Source organism: Vulpes vulpes, chromosome 11, assembly GCF_048418805.1.
Source record: "Vulpes vulpes isolate BD-2025 chromosome 11, VulVul3, whole genome shotgun sequence".
Taxonomy (NCBI): Eukaryota; Metazoa; Chordata; class Mammalia; order Carnivora; family Canidae; genus Vulpes; species Vulpes vulpes.
Window position 1 is genome coordinate 31,269,858 of NC_132790.1, and position 14,929 is coordinate 31,284,786.

At 41.8% G+C, this 14,929-nt stretch overlaps 1 protein-coding gene and 1 pseudogene across 2 annotated transcripts in view; both read right to left on the reverse strand.

Moving 5' to 3' along the window:
* TENM4 (teneurin transmembrane protein 4) overlaps positions 1-14,929 on the reverse strand; it is a 2,793,707-nt gene that overhangs the window by 1,459,044 nt on the left and 1,319,734 nt on the right. The window lies entirely within an intron of this gene.
* Positions 6,423-7,538, reverse strand: LOC112928750 (alpha-enolase pseudogene; annotated as a pseudogene).

Genomic DNA, 14,929 nt, shown 5'->3' on the forward strand with positions numbered 1-14,929 from the left:
CCAGGCTGTATCTTGATCACTCTCCTGTTCGGTCCAATATGGTACCCACTAGCTATTTAAATTAATTAAAATTAATTAAAATAAAACCTTTATTTTCTCAATTGTGCCTGTAGGCTTCCAGTACCTAAGAGCCACATGTGGCCAGTGGCTGCTATGCTGGCCAGTGAAGAGTAGAGTGTTTTCTCATTGCAAAAAGTCCTATTAGCTATTACTGAAAGTCTAAATCAATTATGGCAATTCTTTTTTCGTTTTTTAATATTTATTTATTTGAGAGAGAGAAAGACAGAGAACAGGGGGAGGGGCAGAAGGAGAGGGAGAGAATCCTCAAGTAGACTTCCCACTGAGCTCAAAGTCCTATGGAAGGCTGGATCCAGGATCCTGAGATCATGACCTGAGCTGAAATCAAGAGTCGGACGGTTAACTGACTGAGGTACCCATGTGCTCCAGTCATGAAAATTCTATGCCCATTTTTTCAGAATTCTCTTTCAAGAGCATGACATTTTTGTAGCAACTGCTATTGGTCTGCATGCACAGTTCAGCTGAACTGACCCAATCTGATTGAAAGACAGGACAATAATCCTTATTTAGGGGAGAGATTTCCTTTTTCTTTCTGTGTAGGCTAAATTAAACAAGGAAATGTATGTATCTAGTTTCTGTTGGCAATCTCGGTGGTCCTCAATGAAAGGAGGTCAAAGCGGGAGCCCTGATTGATGGGTCTTCACTAGGAGCTTTCCTCATGTTCTGCTTCTGCTTGCATGAGATAATAAACTTCCTTGTGATTTAAAGCATTTTGAGCCTAGTTTCTTTTACTTAAAGCTAAAAGATAATTGAAAGACATCTGTAGTCTAATTTTTTCCAAGTAAGATAAAGTAAGACAAAAAAGGTGCAATTATTGCTTTCAAGTACTATCCAGTTTCCTGTGGAAGATTCCTCATGCAGAAAAATACCTGTAACCAGAGGTTCTCAAAGACAGGAGAAAACCATGGTGCCATGGGTGTTTGGAGTAGTAAAAAATCTCTTTTCTGCTTTTCTGTGAGTAAAAATCTAGGAAGGCTTCCTAGAGGAAGTGATGTTTCAGCAGGATGTTGGAACAGGTAGTTTCTGAGACAATGACAGGAATAAAGGCATTTCAGAAGAGGAAATGGCATATGAAATGGTGAAGAGGTGGGAAAGGCCAGGGATTTCTATGAAAATGGTAAAGTCCTAGCCACTGTGCTTGACATTAGAGCATATATTAAACTAAAATAGAATCAGGCTGCCTTGCTGATTAATGCATGAATATCCATGGATAAGCCTCCTAAATATTTGTTTAGCGTTTCACCCTGTTCAAAATATGGTGAGAAGTATGTTTTTGTCTGCAACACTGCAGAGAAACCAGGCCTAATGTGGTCAGGGTCACAAACTAATACATGATGAGTTAAACATAAACCCACACATCTCCTGGCTTCTGACCCTACTGCTCTGGGGCCTCAAAAAGTGCTGCGATCTGAAGGTGATCTTCCTTCTCCATTAACCAGGGGCAATCTTGTTCAGTATTCATTTTTAAAAGTATCCCAGTGTGGGTGACTAATTATTTGCTTGCCCAACTACCTCTGCAGACATTACTTTTGTGAATCTCTCCTAAGTTTTAGGAGTGATGGAGACGTCAGACTGGCTTACAGACATAGACCCCAAACTACAGGAAACATTTCCCAGCCACTTTCCCTTAAGTCTATGGGCCAGGAAAATGTTTTCACATCAGGCCACGAAAATGTGTTTTTTTGGTGTAGCTAATGGTTCATTTCAATGGTAAGTTTTCAGATGAGGGGATTAACCTGATTTGAACTCTACAACTTCTTTCAAATTGTTTAGGAAAAACAAAAACAAAAACGTGTTTGCATGTATGTGTGTGTGTGTGTGTGTGTGTGTGTGTGTGGTCTGTAGACAGAGAGAGACACACAGAGAGAGAAATAGAGAGATGTTTATTTTTTTATTATTTTTTGCATATTTTCTTATTGGAGTTCGATTTGCCAACATATAGTATAACACCCAGTGCTCATCCCATCAAGTGCTCCCTTCAGTGCCTGTTACTGAGTCCCCACTCCCTGACCCACCTCCCTTTCCACTAGCCCTTGTCCGTTTCCCAGAGTTAGGAGTCAAGCGAGATGTTTAAAGCCAGTATGTCAAGATATTCGTGATTGGTGAAAGGTTAAAAAAAAAAGGCACAAGGTAAAACAAAAGAAAGGTACTATTTCATTTTCAAATTTTTTGTCAATTTGAATACTTTCAAAATGAAAACCAAAAATAAATAAGTAAAACTGTAACGTGGATAGAATTGCTTGGAGTTGGCCCATGGAGTCAGCCATGGGATGGGCCACCCATTCTAAGGTGGGCAATTAAAAGTTAATGAGACTGCTCTTGATACTTACAGACTGGTAGGCCCACCTGCAAATCTCATCTCTAAAGTGTCTGACCCAAAAGAGCTGCACAAGTAATGCTACTTTCTTGCAAGGGTATGCTCCCTTTGATACCTGCCGGCCACTGAAGCCTATACACTGTCATCTCCACTTTGCAGGCTTGAATCCAATTCAGTTTCTTAACCTGCTGCACCTAACTTATAACATTGAAACTCATTTTGTTTGACTCCAAAGCCCATTGTATACCACTAGATTAAGGCTTTGTGATAAGAACACACTGGCCATAATTATATCTAAGCATGGGTAACTACTTGAGGTGGGGGTGGGGAAGCTAAGTGGTAGACATAGAATACAGATACTGGTATTTGAGAAGTCTAGAAGGAGATTTAGGTTTGCTGTGCTTTGAGTGCTCAAATCTCAAAACTGGGGTCTCCGACTCCTTACCCAGTTGTAGGAGATGGAACCTGGGGTATGAGTCAGGGAGCAACAGAAGACACCTACATAGCTCGGGAGCCCCAACTGAGTTCATTTTTGTTCACAAGAAGGAAGAGAGCTGAACCTTCTTTTGGCTGAGAATGTATGAGAAGCAAGAGGGTTCAGGACCATCATGGACCCAAGCAGAGGAATATGGTGGAGCAGGAGGAGGAAGACTGACTGATACTAGCTGTGTGGAATACAGGAACCATCCTCAATGAGGCAGTGGGCCTTATTAGCAAAGAACATTTGGGTTGAGATTCTCCAGTCCTCTCCATCTTACTCCATTATGAGAGAATGGAAGCACGGAGTGATACAGAGCAGGGAACAGCCAACTTATCTAAATGTTAATGACAATAATTACTGGCCTGGAGAAAATCTCTTAGTTTAACTGAAATATTTCATAAACATCACTGCGAGGATTTGTGTGGGGTTAGCTGTTCTCCCAGCAACAAGCAGCCTTTCTCAGGGCTAACACAACCTCCCCAAAGAAAATTAACACTCCGAGGGCTGACAGGGGAGTGAGTGTACATGGGACTCTTTGAACATACTGCCAAAAGAGGGAAGAAAGAATGTAGTAGGTGAAGGTCATGGTGGCAGAGGCTGAAACCTGGGAGGCTGAGTGACTACGTGTAGTACGATTAACTCGGACTACATTCTTGACTTTCATCAGCCAGTCTCCCATTTACAACACAAGGCTCCCTCAGCCAACAAACCATCAACTTATTTAGGATGCTTTTACTGAGAGGGAAAAGGTCAGAATGCAGAGAAGAAAGTATGGGGACTCTGGAGAAGATGGTAGATGTATAGCTGGCCAGCCTGGGACTAAGAAAGTACCATGGATCATGGGATCTGGTGAGAGTCAAGATTTGGTAGGAGATCTTTACAACAAAGAGGCCCAAAACAAGATCTGATGCAGTAGTAGTAGCAGCAGCAGCAGCATTTGCAAACTTGTTAGAAAGGCATGATCTCAGGTCATAGACCAAGACCTGAATCAGAAACTGAGATGGGGTCCAACCACCTATATTTGTTTTTTAAGATTTTATTTATTTATTTGATTGAGAGCGAGAGAGAGCACAGGGAAGAGGGAGAGGGAGAAAGCAGGGACCCTGGGATCATGACCTGAGCCAAAGGCAGACGCTTCACCAACTAAGCCACCCAGGCACTCCACCCATCTGTATTTTTATGCGCCTTCCAGGTGATTCTGACATCCTGATGTAAGAGAACCATGGGTTACACTCAGTTTCTCCTAAGTTCCTACAAGAGGCCAGGGATGGTGTCAGATACCGGTTCAGAGAGATCAAAAGATGACACAGGGACTAATAAAAAGTGGATCTTGGTCACCGTGAGCTGGCGGAAATAAGCCAAACAAATGAGAAAGGATGAGACAAGCGTAACACAAATAAGTGCTGAGTGGAAGGCAATATGCATGCAGAAGGGCAGAAGGGCGATTTTAAGAAGTTCTTCTCAAAGACCTGGGGGGAGATTTGAAACTAGATCAATAGAGCAGAGTCATAAAATGTGGCATTTAATACTATAAAGACTTCTCTTTTGTATGCATTTTCTTCTTTCTTTCTAACAAAAAGACCTGCCCTTTTGCATTTCTTTTTGTTGTTGTTGTTAGCAATGTATCACAGGGAAAGACTAGATTTCATTTCCTAGTCACCTTATATCTGGAGACGGTCAATGAGACACCTAGGTGAACTGTTAGGTAGTTTACTGGGGAATCCATGAATGGATACAGTTACAGAGTATGTAGATTATTACATTTGTGTCTCTCTTCCCTCTACTTTCTGCCTGACATGTATGTGATGACTAGAACTCCACCAACCACTCTGTGTCCTTGAGGATAAAAGTCTCTTGCTAAGAACTATGGATAGAAAGATAGAAAAAGTGGCATTCCTGCTAAATTTGTGAGGTCAAAAACACTCTCTAGCCTATTCATCATCTGGACTTTTTTTTTTTTAAACATGAGACAATAAATTTGCACATTTTTAAGCCACTGTAATTGGGCCTCCATTACTACCAGTTAAAGACAATCCCTAACTCATAAGGTCAGGAAGATCATTCTAGACCGAGAGAACCGTGGAAGCAAATGTGTGCTGTGAATGTGCATGGCATACTTGGAGAACAAGCTCAGGACAGCAGGACAGTGAGATGTGGAGAGCAATGCAGAAGGAGGTAAGGCAGGGCCAAGAAGGCTGGCCCTGCCAGAGGAGGAAACAGGAGGAATTTTCTTAGAAAGATGGAAGGTTCTTAGTATTCTAGTGTGTCTTTTTCTATAGAGACCTTTAACTCAGAGGGCCTCAAGATGACCCTCTCCCTGCTAGCAGCTCATCCGTTCACCCATTCCACAAGTCAGAACACGAGACACAATTTCACGCCGTGTCCCCAAAGCCCATAAGTGACCAGATCTCAACAAATCATCTCTTAAAACTTGCCCATATGCCCCTTTACCCACTTCTGTCACCAGGACCCAAATCCCACTTCAATTCTCCAGTTAAAGTGCTGACAGCTTCTCCGTCATCTCCTTGCTGCCAAAATGAAGGCTTCCTCTCCATGCCCCTCACTGTAGCTGGAGTGACGTCTAAAAAGGCAAAATTGATGTCAGCATGGCATAAAGACTTGTTTGCACCTTTCCATTCCAAATAGTCCCCTGAGTGTTCTACAGGATTCAAATGGATGTTGAGGGGTGAAGAAAGAAATATTTGTGTGTTTTAGGGATTTTTGGAAAATGCTGGAATTAAAGTAAATTAAACAGCTTTACTTTTTAGCAGATTTAATATGCTGATGTGCAACATGTCCCAGGACAAAGGCTTGTTCACAGTTACATGTCTTTGGCACATGTCCTAAGGAGCCCCTTGTGAGAACTGGGGATTGTAGCCCAACCTCATGAAGGCCAGGCTCCATAGCCGCGGAGGCCTCCATAGTCTTGCCTCTGTTGGCACTGCCAAGCTCCTCCCAAGCCCCTACTAGGATCCTCAGCATACTGCAAAGCAAACTCACACTTGTCCTTTGATTCTGCTGTTCCTCTGCTTGAAATGTCCATCTTTCATATGTTGAAACTCTTCCCTTGAAAGAACGAACCCAAAAGTCATTTCCTGTAACAAAAATGTCCTAGATCCATACCTCACAGTTTCAAGCAGAAAATTGTAGCTTCCTCTTTTACACTTAAATATTATGTGTATCTTTACTAGACAATCGCTATATTATTATTATTTTTTTCCTATGGGTCACTGAGGCCTTTTTATTCTGCACATAAAACCACTGGGGATCTTGCCTGTGGACACCTTGAGATTATTACGTAGACAGACCTGGCTCCAGACACTTGCTGGAAGTGAGGTGAGAAAGCAATGATTTAGACCAATCACATGTTTACAGAGCTAGGGTTCCCAGCAGGATTCCAGATGGTCAAGTCTGGCTTCTGTAGCAATTCTAAGGAAGCTTTGAGAACATCACAGGGAGGGGAGAGGGCAGCTAACTAGCACAGGGTCCTGCCACTTTGGGCTGGGGGTCTCGAGCTGCCCCAGGGAGCAGAGGTCTAACAGCCGACTCAGGACCACAGGGTAGGCCACCTGGACCTTACTTGGAGAGGGGGTTTCTGAAGCTTCTGCCGGCGAACTTGGCCTTGCTACCCAGTTCCTCTTCAATTCTGAGGATCTGGTTGTCCTTGGCCAAGCGCTCGGATCTGCATGGTGCACCCATCTTGACCTGCCCAGGGCAGAGTGCCACCACCAGGTCAGCAATGAAGGTATCTTCCATCTCCCCGGAGCGATGCAACACCATGACGCCCCACCCATTGGACTGGGCCAGCTTGCATGCCTCAAGAGACTGGGTCACAGAGCCAATCTGGTTCACTTTAAGCAGGAGGCAGTTGCACCATTTCTCGCCCACAGCCTCAGAAATCTGCTTTGGGTTGGTCACGGTGAGATCGTCCCCCACCACCTGGATTCCAGCGCTGGCAGTGAACTTCTGTCAAGCTTCTCAGTCATCCTGGTCGAAGGGGTCTTCCATAGACACCAGTGGGTAGCCCCTGATGAAGGACTTGTAGAGGTCAGCCAGCTGGTCAGGCGTGATGTACCTTCTGGGGTCATCAGGGGACTTGAAGTCCAGGTCACACTTCCCAGACCTGAAGAACTCGGAAGCAGCTACATCCATGCGGTGACCACCTTATCAGTGTAGCCGGCCTCCCCGATGGCATTCTTCAGCAGTTCCAGAGCTTCTTTGTTCGCCGGGATATTAGGAGCAAATCCACCTTCATCACCCACATTGGTGGCATCTTTTCCGTATTTCTCCTTGATGACATTCTTCAGGTTGTGATAAACCTCTGCTCCGATGTGCATGGCCTCCTTGAAGTTAGCTGCACCAACGGGAAGGATCATGAACTCCTGCACGGCCAGCTTGTTGCCAGCATGGGAACCACCGTGGATGACATTGAAAGCCGGAACTGGCAGGATAACTTCAGAAGTGCCAGCCAAGCCAGCAATGTGGCGGTACGGGGGCACCCCCGTCTCGACAGCCCCCGCCTTGCAGACAGCCAGGGACACTCCCAGAATGGCGTTTGCACCAAATTTAGATTTATTCTCTGTCCCGTCCATCTCGACCATCAGTCTTTTCCTGCTCCACAACGTTCACTTTCTTGCTAATCAGGGCAGGTGCAAGAGTTAGGTTTAGACTAGCATGCTTGCTTCTATGTTGAGAGTGGGGACATCTTGAAGCTGAGGATTGTTTATCATCTATTTATCCATCCAACCATGCATCCATCCATCTACCTATTTATCTTTGCATCCATCTATCAACAAAGATAGTTCTACCTAGTACTCAAATCAAACATTTTGAATTAAAAAAAAAAAAGTGGTGTACGTGTTAATTTAACAAAAACCTATTTGTATTACAAATTCAGGTTATGGTGGAACTGTACCTATGTGTAATAGCAATCTATCAGTATATATTTATAAAATCAGTTTGTTTGTTTGTTTGTTTGTTTATATTATTTGGTCAATACTTTAAGCAAAAATGAAGGGGATAAAGTTTTTTATGGGACCAAAATATATCAATGTCCTCATCTCAATACTCAATTGTTTACTTAGCAACATGCTTACTTTAGATGTCTCATTCCTTGTGGTTAGGGGCTGTCATTTGCTCATGTTTGCACCTTTGTGCCCATCACTGTGTCTGGGGATAAAAGGCATTTATACAGTGTTGTTCTCTGGTCTTCTGAACTTAATCTTTCTTCCCTTCCTAAGCTATGTCTATAAGTCGAATTTTCAGGAATCCCTTTCCTGCTATTATAGTCCAAATTCTCACTTTCTTTTCTCTAAAATAGATTTTATTTATTTATTCATGAGAGACAGAGAGAGAGAGAGAGAGAGAGAGAGAGAGAGAGAGAGAGAGGCACAGAGACATAGGCAGAGGGAGAAGCAGGCTCCATGCAGGGAGCCTGACGTGGGACTCGATCCTGGGTCTCCAGGATCATGCCCTGGGCTGAAGGTGGTGCTAAACCGCTGAGCCACCTGGGCTGCCCCCAATTCCCACTTTTTGAGGGCTCTTTCTATGCACTACCATTTTTAAGTTGTATTTAGATTCCAGCTTTGCAATCTGATAAGAAATACAAGAAGACGTTGGTAAAGACTTTGCTCTAGACTAAATGTTTGCACCCCCCGCCATTCATGTATTGAAATCTTTGCCCCCAATGTGATGGTATTTGGAGGGACCTTTGGGAGGTAATTGAGTTTAAATGAGAACATGAAGGGAGAATTCCTATGATGGGATTAATGCTCTTCTAAACAGAGGAAGAGACTGGAGAGCTCTCTTTGCATGCACACAGCAAGGAAAGGTCATGTAAAACATAACCAGGAAGGGGGGCTTCACCAAAAACCTGACCATGCTGATACTCTGATCCCAGACTTCTAGCCCATAGAACCATAAGAAATAAATATTCATTGTTTTAGACACCTAGTCTATGGTAATTGTGATAGTAGTCCAATTTATGAGTAGAGCATGGATGTGTATATCTGTTGCAATTAGGTATTGAGAACATGCACAAGCCATCTACTTTAGCGCTAACATCATACCAATTTTTAGAAAGGGTATCCTGAAGTTCTACTGGGTCACTCTGTAAATAGCACCTGGAGTTTAAAAACTAGGGTGTAGAGAAGAAAGACATATAATTAACAAGCAGCGTGCAATTATTTAATGGTGTCATTTCTATAAAAATACATGTAAAAATTGATTCCCCCATCTGGACTGTAAATGCAAAGAAATGGGACTTTTATCCCCCTTTCTTCTAACTCTTCTATCCTTCGTAGTTTGTGCCATATTATGGTTTATAATCACTCATCAAACATTTTTAAGCTCCTACTATGCCCAGGCATGTGAGATCAACTTTATAGAACGAGTTGAATTGAAATGATTGAAATGAATGGGTTATTCCCTTCTTCCCATGATTTTTCTTCATGAAAAGCATGGAAATGAATTCACAGTCTAACTTCTACCCATCTTTCCTGCTCCCTGCTAAAATTATGCTACTATCCCCTTATGTCCCAAGCTGTGATCAATCTCTTCTTGCCTTATTCTTTAACTGCATTTTATTTTTACTTATCTTTTTTTAATAATAAATTTATTTTTTATTGGTGTGCAATTTGCCAACATACAGAATAACACCCTATTTTTACTTACCTTAAGCACATATTACAGCACCTCTTGCACTCTTGCTTATTTTACATACTGTTTTGGATGCCTCATGTGCTCTGCCCATTGGTGTGGCCTAGAGGCACTCAGATGTGAGCCCAACAGTACCTTGTTAATCTGCAGGAGCATCTCTCACTTCTCCTGGGAGCTCCTGCAACACCTCTGGCACTCATGCATACGTAGCCTAGAAGCATGAGGGAGCTACCACACCATGGGCATCCCTCAAGTAGTGGGGATTGGGAGCTGGTGGTCCATAATTCTGAGACACAGTCTATCATACATGTCAGAGAAGCATAGTGGATTTGAACTCCAGTTCCCATAGGATGTCCAACTTGGCACCATACATTCACATTAGCTTTTGCACCCTCCCTCTTTCACTCTTTTCAGTGTTCTTCTCATCTCTGAATCATTTCACAAGTTAGCTGCCTACATACTGGCCCTTTCTCATGCCCTGAAGTATTGGTGGTGCTAGAGGAGAGAGGGGCACCCAGTCCAACACTCCTATCCATCTCATCTACCAGGTTGTCAGCTCTCCAAAGAAAGAAGCCACATTTCCTAACGTGTTACACATTCCCAACCTCAGAGCCAGGTCTGGCACTGATTAGGTGCCCAAAATATCAGTTGAACTTATTGAACAAAACCTGTGAGGTCTAAAAGGGCAGAAAGAGCACTCTTAATTCATTTGTTTATTTAACAAATATTTATCTGTGTGTTATTCTTATGCCAGGTACCAGTCTGGTGGCTACAGGCAGAGGTAACAAGCATAATCTCAGCCCTTAGAGGTTGCATTCTAGTAGAAGAGAAAACAAGCCAATGAATATGTAACATATGAAATGGTAAAAGATACTGTGGAAAAATAAATCAGGGATAGGTCAGCCAGTTAAGGGGGTAAGTAAAATTTTATACAGGGTTGGAGAAGGCTATATTGGGAAATTTTATCAGAGATATGAGGCCAGGGTTGGAGTAGATTTTATGGAGAAGAGGGAACTCAGTGCCCTGATGTAAAAGTAGCCCAAGGAGACCAGTATGGTTGAAACAGAATGAACAGAGACAGATGAGGACGAGATAGAGTATAACAAATGACACCGCAGAGAGCCTCACAGGCTTTATATAAGGCATTGGGGTTCGCTGTAAGAGAAATGGAAACCCACTAGAGAAATTTGGGCAGAAGACTGCATAATTAAATTTACATTTTTAAGAAATTACTATATTGTGTTGAAAATAGACAGAAGGAGGCAAAATAGGAAGCAGTGAACCAGGTTAAGAGCCTCTTCCATTGATCAAAGCTAAAGATGATACTGTCTTGGTCCAGAGTGATAGAGATAAAGCTGGTGAGGAGCAAATATATTTTATAGATAGGAACACCATTAATGGCTGGTAGATTGGATGCAGAGTATGAGAGAAAGAGAAGAAGAATCAAGAATGACTTTAGAGATTTTGTTGATCTACTGGAAGGACAGAGTTGAAATTTTCTAAGAGGGGATAGACTGTGGAAAGAGATTATGAAATGATGGGAATAAGAAGTTCAATGTTGGAGCTCTTAATTTTGGATATCTGTCAGACAGCTGAGTAGTGAGGTCAAATAGGCAGTTGGATGCACACACAAGTCTGAAGTTCAGAGGACAGATCTGGCCTGGAAATGTAAAAACCACAAAGTACTGCAGGTAATTTTTAAAACTCTCTAACTGAATGACATCAGGTAGGGGTAACCATGGATAGGAAGTAGAAGAAATCTGAGAAATGAACCCCCAAACCTTCCAACATTTGGAGATCTAGGGGATGGTGATGAGCCAGCAAAGAAGAACATGAATGAAGAGAAGAAGAAAGATTGATGTCCTAACAAGAGGAGTGAAGGAAATGTTCCAAGGAACAGAGATTTATGGCCTGTGTCAAATGCTGCTGATAAAACAAGTAAGGCGAGGACCAAGGATTGACCTCTGGGTTTATCAACACTGCAGTTATCAGTGACACTGTTTGGATCTACTTTAATGGAAGAGTAGAGATGGATATCTGACTGAAATGAGTTCAGAGGGAATGAGAAGAGGAGACTAGTGACCACATCTAAATCATCTCTTTTTTCTTGGGGTTGTAGCTACATTATATGTACTGAATTATGTGGATTATGAGTTATGTATGACTACACACTCATCTTGGAGACCAGGGGCTTCTCTCTGAGACAGCATATTTCCCTCCATCGTTTTATGAACTGTAAAATAATCTGGAACCAAAAAGTAATTTTTTTTTATCACCATCTCAATAATCATTCATTTGGTCTCCATTCTATTTTTAATACAATCTTATAATGGAAGTGCTATTTGTATGCTCATTTTCATAGATAAGAAAACTCACACACCAAGAGCTTAAGTAATTTGCCCAAAGTCACATAACCTAAAAGTACCACCACCTTCTAAGGGAAGGATGGACTTTTGGGCAAAGTTAGGGTTCCCACTTCTTGATTCGTTGGAGCTGCAGTTTCCCCTTCATCAGCTTTCTTCTGATAGCAGCCTCAGCAGTGGGAATGCTTTCATTAGAGATGAGGGGAATTTCTGAGCAGATCCCTGCAGAGATGAAAACCTTGGCTATCGCTACAAAATAAAAGGTACAGTGCGTGCTCCTGCATCAGCCTGCTCCTGGGCTTCCTGTCGGTTGGCAAATAATTTTTTCCCCTGTCTTTCATCTTCACTTTTCTTTTAAAAACTGGAGAGAAAGCTTTCTTTAAGTAGGAAAAAAAGTGGTATCTCTTTTATGAAGAATCTGTATGTATACATAATGTGTCATGGTAAAGTAAATACAGCAGCAAAGGGGGAAAAAAACATTGAGGGAATGCAAAACACCTTGCCTTTTTGAATTTGAATTCAACATTGTGTGTCTCAGGAGATAATTTTTCTTTCCTTCTTGATTCACTGTTGTTACATACTGTGCTGTGTATGACTTGCCTTTTCACTGGCTCCATATCATCCTATGATAATAAATAATAAAATGGTCATTATTTTCAGGCATGTCCTGTCATATAGAATGGGATAAAACTTGGAGTCAGGTGACTTAGATTTAAATTCCAGTTCAATTTTTTGCTCCTGTATCTCAGTGGTTTTTCCTTGGCCTATTATAATGAGCTACTTCTACAAAGTCAAATTAGGATAAAGAAGATAGTCTGTGTCATTCTGTCTCCTTACTACTTATTCCCATTGTCCTAGCTCCCATTTCTCTCCTGGGCCACTGAAGTAGCCTCTGAATTATTTCCCCACATCTACTCATGTCCTCTTACAATGAATTTTCCCCACGGTAGCCCACATAACTTTATAGAACACAAAATTTCATCATGTTATTTTTCTGATTTAAAGATTTAAAGGTGCTCAATTGCACTAAAGAACATATGTCTTAAACTACTTATGTTTCTGCCCTTTCCCACCTCAACTACTAATCATTTACCATTCTTCTCATCTTCTCTTTAGGACTCTGCCTATACTGGGTATGTTGAATTTTCTGACTTCTCATGTTGTTCCATCTGCCTGGAAATCTCCCTGACACATCCTTTATTCATTAACTAGTCGATACTCATCTTGTAGAGCTCAACTCAAATTCACTTCCATAGGGTAATATTTTCATGCTTTCCTAGCTACTTCCAGGATAGGTCCATTTCCTCTGCTATACACTCTCATAGAACCTGCACTTCTGCATAGCCCCTATTAAAACTAGGTTGCATATGTGTTATATAATAATTTATCTGACAACTGTAATCCCTGATAAAAAGTAATCTTTACAATTAAAATCTGTTGTTTCCTAGCACTTAGCTCCATGCCTGGTATTCAGTCAGCATTCAATATAAATTTGTTGAGGGAATGAATTCAAGATTCTCATTTTGCACAACTGTGTAATGGGAAATGACTTCTACCTTTCTAACTTGCAGGGGTCTATGGGGCTTGGAAAAACAATATACCCTTTCAAGGTACACATTCTACTCACAATGATACATCCTTCTACTCTGGAAATTATAACCTCCTTCTCTCGATAAAATAGGTTTTCACTGAGGTACATTTTCAATATTTACTTGTGTCCCCAGACCACAGTTGGGTGGACCTCAAACTGAGCCAATCACCAGAAGTTTGGACTTCAGCCTGTAAGATGTTAATTCATTCTAGACTTATCTTTGAGGGATTCCTGAGTGGCTCAGTGGTTGAGCATCTGCCTTTGACTCCAGGTGTGATCCTGGGGTCCTGGGATCAAGTTCCACATCAGGCTCCTGCAGGGATCCTGCTTCTCCCTCTGCCTACATCTCTGCTTCTCTCTGTGCATCTCTCGTGAATAAATAAATAACATATTTTTTTTTAAATAGACTTATCTGTGAGTGGAGGGATATATGAAAAACAAAAGGAGAAACAAAAAACACAGAAAACAAAAATTCCACCACAAACTGCAACAATAGCAGCAATAAAAACCAAAGCTAAAATTGAAGAGGCAGAAAGTGGACATTTTACAGGATTTGGAGCAGCTAGCAGAAAAAACTGATATGCAGAAAAATAAAACTGGTACAAATGTGCAGAGAGAAGCTGAGACTGAATTAGAGAGGAAAGTCCCTAGGTTCCTTGTAACTTTCTCAACTTCTGGTTCTACTTCCTTTGTGAGGCTTGGCTGCCTGCCTGTCCTTGAGCTGGTTCCACGAGATAGCTCTGTATCCGTTATGATAAGTTCTCCTCTTCCCTGCATAAGCCAGCTCGTTGGTGTCTATTGTTTGCAATGAAAGGATTCTAATGAAAAGAATATTTTAAAATACTGATAGAACACAGTAGACACTCTATAAATAACAATTAATATAATTATGCTTACCTCAAATGCCACTGCTCAAATGACACTTGTACTGGTTGACATTTATTGAATATCTGCTACTTGACCTGTGCAAGGGCTTTTTGCTACATCTCCAATTTTTGCAGAATATCTGTGAGGTGAAATGTTTGATGGCTTTCATATTGCATTTGACAATGTTCTATATGTACCTGTGTCTTTTCTTTTAAAGATTTTATTTATTTGAGATAGAGTACACAAGCATGAGCAGGAGAAGAGGGACAGAGGGACAAGCAGACTCCTCACTGAGCGAAGACCCCGATGTGGGTGCTCAATTCCAGGATCCTGAGATCATGACCTGAGCTGAAGTCAGATGCTTAATAGACTAAGCCGCTCAGGCATCCCTGTACCTCTGTCTTTTACCATAGGTAAACGTGGCTGTGGGAGTGCCTCTACCATTATTTCTTATCACTGGCAACTGGAATAGCTCTTAGTCTATTAATATGCATGAAGCACATGTTTGTTGATTGAATAGCTGAATTGCCTTGTGTAAGTCTCTAAATCTCTCTGAGCTACCTTTTTCTTACTCT